The following is a 6,862-nucleotide window of genomic DNA, read 5'->3' on the forward strand; positions in this document are numbered from 1 at the left end:
GAATTGAAATCAAGAGTCAGACACATAACCATCTGAGCCACCTAGGTGCCCCTTTCTTTTCTTTTGCTAGTAAACTTCTTGCCCTGGCCTCCTTCTGTCTAAAAAACCTTCCATTTTTGTACCACTCCTCTGAGCCCATCTCTCTACTAGAAGGGATGCTGCGTGACACATGGATCATTGAATAAAGCTAATTAGTTGAATTTTTGTTCTCAAAGGAGGTTGTTTCCATGTCTTCATTATTGTGACTAATGTGTCAATGAATGTGGGGCTCAGGTAGCTCTTTGAGAGGCTGATTTCATTTCCTTCAGATAGATACACAGAAGTGGGGACAATCTGGTTGTCCTATTTTTGATATTCTGAGGGAGCTCCATACTATCAACTCACTATCAACTATACCCCTCCAACTGGGCACGAGGGTTTCTTTTTCCCCACATCCTCAACACTTGTTATTGCTTTTCTTTTTTATAAGATTTTATTTATTTATTTATTTGACAAACAGAGATCACAAGTAGACAGAGAGGCAGGCAGCGGGATGGGGAGAGGGAAGCAGGCTCCCCACTGAGCAGAGAGCCCGATGTGGGGCTCAATCCCAGGACCCTGAGATCATGACCCGAGCCAAAGGCAGAGGCTTAATGACTGAGCCACCCAGAAGCCCCTGCTTTTCTTTCTGATAAGAGCCATTCTAACAGTTATAAGGTGATATTTTATTGTGGTTTTTATTTGCATTTCTTTGATTTCATGTACACCCTTCACAGGTGGCTTTTCTTTGGATAATGCAAGTGCCTGACTTAAACTTTGTTGCCAAGGCATCCATGTCCAAGACAAACACAGTTATCTCAAGAAACACCCGGCCAGAGGCCCCCAGGTGGCTCAGTCAGTTAAGCATCTGCCTTTGGCTCAGGTCAGGATCTCAGGGTCCTGGGGTCGAGTCCTATATCGGGCTCCTTGCTCAGCGGGGAGTCTGCAGCAGGTTCTCCCGATGTGTACAACGTGTATGGCATGTGCAAGGCGTGAGTGGACGTCAGAAATGAAATCCGGGGATGTGTGCTGTGTGGACAACCAGGACATAATCCATTAACGAGGTCCAGGTGGGAAGCATCTGTCTGTCTCCACCCACCAGATGTACATTTCATAACAGGAGATACCTTGTCTTACTCGTTACTGGAATCTCAACCTGCAGAACATCACAGACACTCAATAAATGCTAGCGTAATAAAAGAGAGAATGAATCCTTCTGACTGCTCCCTGGGAAAAAACAAAGCTCAGCCCCCATTCCTCTTTCTCTCATTCTCCCTTCCAGCCTTGTATTTGACAGCAGCAGGGGGGTTCCTCCTTTGGGTTGACACTGCCTCTTGAGGCTTCTGCTTCCTGGGAACATGGGTGACAAGCACAGTTGTTTTACGTAGTTTTTGTGAGGAATAAATGTGGCATGCGTGGAGGGCATTAGCAGAACACTGGACATGTGTCGTGTTCAATAAACAACGGCACCAGTGATGAGTGTTGAGATGGGATTTTTCAGCCAACAACTTTCATGGCCCCTGCTATGGGCTGGCCCGCGCTGGGGACACAGAAGTGAGTAAGGCATGGTCCCTCCAGGAGTGCACAGCCTGGTGGGTGTAACAGACACACACACAATCATAATGCCAGGTAGTCGCACCCTGTAATGGATACTTGACACATGATGGACTAAAGGAGCAGACCGAAGATCCCTGAATTTCCCTAGCAATGATGCTGATGCTGAAGGATGTGGGTGTGTCCAGGAACGCAGCGGGAGGAGAGGAGAAGTTCTAGATAGAAAAACAGCATCCCGCCTTACCAGAATGAACAATGAGGAACCCAAAGGACATGACAAACTCATTCTTTACTTTGTCACCAAACCTGCCTCCCTGAAATTTGCCAGACATTGGTTCTTTCTCTCCCACTCCTCCCTCTTCTCTCAGGCAGTCTCTCGCTTACATTCTCAATCTTATGTCCTGGGGAAATGACAGAGGGTGATGTACATGTTCCGTATCTGATTGGGGTGTTGGTCACACAGGTGATTATATTTGTCAAAACTCATACTAGACATTGAAGATCTGTGCATTTCACTCTATATAGCTTTAAAAAAAAAAAGCAACCAACCAACCAACCAACTGATCAAAAAAATAAATAAATAAATAAAACAGTGAATGTAGACTAGAAGTCAGAAATCACATGTAGTCCAAGCAGAAGAGGACTGTACTCCCTTCCTTCTGGTGTCTGTACCTCTATTAACGTATCCATCATTACCTGATTATGCTAGAGCAAGCTCAACAACATGGAGAACACCCATACCAGTGCCCCATAGTTTTTAATGTTTACCCAATGCCTGTGTGAGAAGCATGACACTCTACTCACTAACTCTATGGGCTTTGGGCATATTAGTTCCCTTCTCTGAACCCAGTACAATACAATGGGGGTAAGAAAACCAACCTTGCCAGGGTTGAATGAGCTGATGTCATTAGTGCTAATGTTATATCCCTTCAACAAATTCCCAAACTGAGATACAAAGAGGCTAAGAAACTTGTCAAAGGTTACAGCTGTACATAGTAGAGCTGGGATTAATACTAAGTCAACTTGATTGCAAAGCTGTCTTATTCACTGGATGAAACTGACTGAATATCTTATCATATCTATCACTCTCTTCCCTCCCTCCCTCTGTCCTTGAATGCAAGAGCCCAGTGTGCCCATCCGCAGTCCCCACAACCTCTGTCCTCACTTTGGACCTCAGTCCCTTGGGATGTCTCTAGGATGGATGGATTCCACGTCTTCAAAGACCCTCTGGAGGCTCGAAGATAAAGATTCATGTTACCAATATGGCATTATGGGCCTGGTCTCTGAAGATCTGAATTCACTTCGGGCTCAACTACATGTATTTCAAAATACCTTACATGGTTCCAACCTCCACAAGCCACGCTTAGCTCATCTACAAAACGGGATGTAACTGGGCGCTGTTTTCTCAGAACTATCAAGACCCAGAGTTGAGAAGAAAAAAAAAAACCCAACATCAACCTCCAGTAAGGTCAGAGAATCACCAGCAGTCGGGGCAGGTCTCCTGGTCCTGGTGGGGCCGGCCCGAGAGCCCAAGTTCAGCAGAATCTCTGCTACACCCTTTCCACCTCCCAATTTCAGGAGAACCGACTGGAAGAAAGACATTGCCTTTTCGGAGAGAAATTCATGACCATCAGCTTTCCCCTCCCTTAATATCCTCATGAGGAGAAAGAATAAGAATTTGGGGGGGTTCCTCCAAAGGAGACCAGATTAACACCTCCTTGGCCACCGAACCCAGTGACTTACATTTGTGCTCCCAGAACAGGAAATAACATGTGACCCTGATATTTTCATGGGACACAGGACTCTACCTAGAATAAAGACGGCATGTCCTTGACCCTCCTTCATCCCGCTGGGGTAGTATGACCAAGCTCTGGCCAACAGGATGTGAGCGGCAGTGATGGCATTTAAGCCTGGAAGGCAAGATGGCGGCCACCTTCCTCCAGATGTGAAAAAGGGCCTCAAGCATGGCAGAACGACGAGACAGAAGCAGCTTGGGTGCTTATCTGCCCTGGACAGCTTATGTAAGACTGTTCAGTGACATAAAAAGGTATTTCTCTTGTATTTAAGGTACTACTCTGTTCTGGGGTTTCCCTGCTCAGTGCAGCCTACTTCAGGAGGTGGGATTATTATCCCCATTCGACAGAGGACAAATAGGAGGTACAGAATGGTTAAATAATTTGGCCAGCGTCACGAGGCAGGAGTGGCAGAGCTGGGATCTGAACCTGGATGGTCTGCCTTGAGAGCTGGGGTTGGAGGTTCTCCTAGGTCTTCCCTGCCTTAGGCATTGGGACAGGCCATCTCTTTCCAAGACCTTTCCAGGTGGGGGAGTAGTGACAGACATTCCCACAGCCTCCACCACCAAATATGCACTGTTCTCTCCATCCCCACAGTGCTGAACCCACCTCATGCATGTGCTTGCCCAGCCTCCTCCCACCCCCCGCCTCCACCTCAGGGTCCTGCCTCTAGTGCATCCCATCCCCCATGTGGCTCTAGAGGAGTCTCTCTCTCCAACCTCCAGTGCCGTCCCTCCCCCGTTCCTGCTCACATTCCTCCCATGGCTCCCCAGCTCCCACAGGAGAAAGCCCAGCTCCTTAATCTGGCCTTCAAAGCCCTTCACAGAATGGCTTCTGGAACTGCATGGTTTCTTCCTCATTTGAGTTCCCTCTCTCCAGCTAGCTCAACCATCAGCAAGTACTAAGGACAAATCATAGCTGACAGCACCAGGACCTCCCTCTAGAGCCTGCTGGAGGACCCACTGGTCCCTCACACGCATGACATATATGCTGATCTCGGAGTTTTCCTGCAAACCCATTCCTCTTCCGGGGGTCCTCATCCATGGACAGTCTCATGGTTCACCAGTACCAGACCACATCCCCAGGGAGGTCTTCCTCCTCTTCCTCCTCCTCACTACCCTTCCCCCACGTGTCATCCCTATACCCCACCCCTCTTGCGTTTTCTTTCTGCCTTCTATCCTCCCCTGTGTCCCCACAACCCCTGCCCCAGTTCAGCTCTCCTCTCCCTCTGGATCTCACCCCAGGCTCCTCTCTGGCCTCCTCGCCTCCAGTCTTCCCCACTCTAGTCCATCCCCACCATGGCCCCAGAAGGCTTTCTTCACCTAGGGCTGATCTCGCCCCCTCTCCTAATCACAGCAACCCCGGGGGCTCCCCAGCACCTAGGACTGCGTTAGCCCCCTGCACCCTCTCCACATAATTCTCGATGTATTTGCCTGTGGGCCTTACATTCCAATGGCAGCCTCTCCTTCTCTAAGTAGGTCCTTAACTTTTCCGCCAAGGAGCACTAGCAACCTGTCTTCCCTCCGTATGGGATATGCCCTCAGAGCCTCGGTCAGAATTCAGCTCCTGCTTCAAGGCATAGTCCAAACCAGTTCCTGACGCACACTCTTCCAGACCCTCCCTGCTCATACACGCGGAGGTCACCCCCAAGCACTGCCCGAATCTCCCCACACAAACAATGGTCTCTCCCAACCAATTCTATCCCCCTCACCGGACACACAATGAGCCCACCGACCGCCACCTCCCGCGTCCACACCCGGTGAACTCGCTCATCCATCCAGAGGCCCCGCTTTTCTCGACAGAGGTCTTCCAAGCCCCGCCCCACCCTTCAAACTAGTGTCTCCTAAAAGCCTCTCCCCTTTATCCCGCACTCCCCCCACCCCAGCATTTACCTACGGACCGATGGTCCCGCCCGGCGAAACGTCCCTGCCCTATCCAAGGCCCACTCCTCCCACCCTGTGCTGGAAACTTGGTGTGTCCCGGGATGGCGTGCGGGACCGGGGACCTGGTGAGACCATTACCCGAGGGAGGGGTGACGCAGAAAGGGAGTCCCAGTTCAACAAGAGACGGACGGGACCGCTGGCTCCCCTGGTACCTTTCAGATTCAACCGGTGTCTCCCCAGACTTCGCCACCCCCCAATCGCTGCCTCCACCTCACTTGGTGCTGCGGTCTTCCCCTTTCCCGCCAGGTACAGGGCTGTTCACAGGAACCTCCACTCACGGGGGAAACTCGGGGCAGAAGCGCTTCCGGTTGCCCCAGTACGCCTGCGTGGCGCATTTCCGGAAGCCCGGCCGGTGGCCGTAGAGATGTTGATCCGGGCTGACAAATAGTGGGAGACCCTCCCCATGCAGCTTCACTAAGGGACAGCCCACATCTTTAGGTTCTCAAAAAGAAAACGGGAGGCCTGATATATAATAACGGCAAATTACTGATGGGCTTAGCATGCACTACACAGTATAAGTACATTATTTTCAATTCTCCGACCAGCCTTGCTGAGTTAGTATTATCGCCATTTTCCACATGAAGACACTAAGGTTGGCGGGGGTGGGAGGGGGTGCTCAGCAGGTGTCCTGAGAGAGCGGAATGGGAGCTAGTCCTGCATGACTACTACTCCCATCCCTACTCGCTGAGAGCCACTGGAAGTGTAGGGACATTCATGGGATGCATGGCTCCCAATGGCTCAGTTGGTTAAGCACCCAACTCTTTTATTTTAGCTCAGGGTATGATCTTAGGGTCGTGAGATCAAGTCCTATGCAGGGCTCCAGACCAGGCGTGGAGCCTGCTTAAGATGCTCTCCCTCTCCCTCTGCCACCCCCCCGGCAATGCACCCTCTCAATCTCTCTTGAAAGAGAGAGGGAGGGAGGAGGGATGAGAGGGAGGAGGAAAAGTAAATGCAGGGGCGGATGTTTGGGTTGGGGAGGACTCTCTGTTGTGTGTCCTCTGGCAAGTCACTGAATCTCTTGGACTTAATTTCCACAGCTGGAAAATGGGCACCATGCCCACCTTCAGGGGTGTTTGTGTGATCATAGAGGGCACCTGTTAGCTCTGCCACCTTCAGCACTGGCTTCATTCTCACGCTCTATCAAGATGCTCCCAAGCAGGTCTAGGTCTGACCATTCTCATTCTGGGGCTTCTTAGGATTGAGAGAATGTTTAGAAGCCTCCCACCCTGAGCAGACCCATTGGCCGGGATTGGGTCACACGCCCATTCTTAGACCATTCCTTGGCACAGTGGCTGAGATTGGCCCAGACTAGCTATTTGTCAAAATTCACATATGCTAGCAAGTTGCCACTCTGGTGTACTGGTCCAAATGAGGCAGGAAGAGGGCTGAGCTGTTGGCGGGAGCCGAAGGTTGGATTCATTTTTGGCCCCTCCATTCCATCTGGCCCCAGGAGGTCTTGTTGATAGAATGGGAGAAGGAATGTCAGAATACCTCAAGTTCTCTCCCCTCTTTCCCTGAGAAGCCAGGAACTCAGTGCAGAAATCAAAATAATAT

This window comes from Enhydra lutris, unplaced genomic scaffold (genome assembly GCF_002288905.1).
Source record: "Enhydra lutris kenyoni isolate GAN:26980312 unplaced genomic scaffold, ASM228890v2 scaffoldscaffold77, whole genome shotgun sequence".
NCBI lineage: Eukaryota > Metazoa > Chordata > Mammalia > Carnivora > Mustelidae > Enhydra > Enhydra lutris.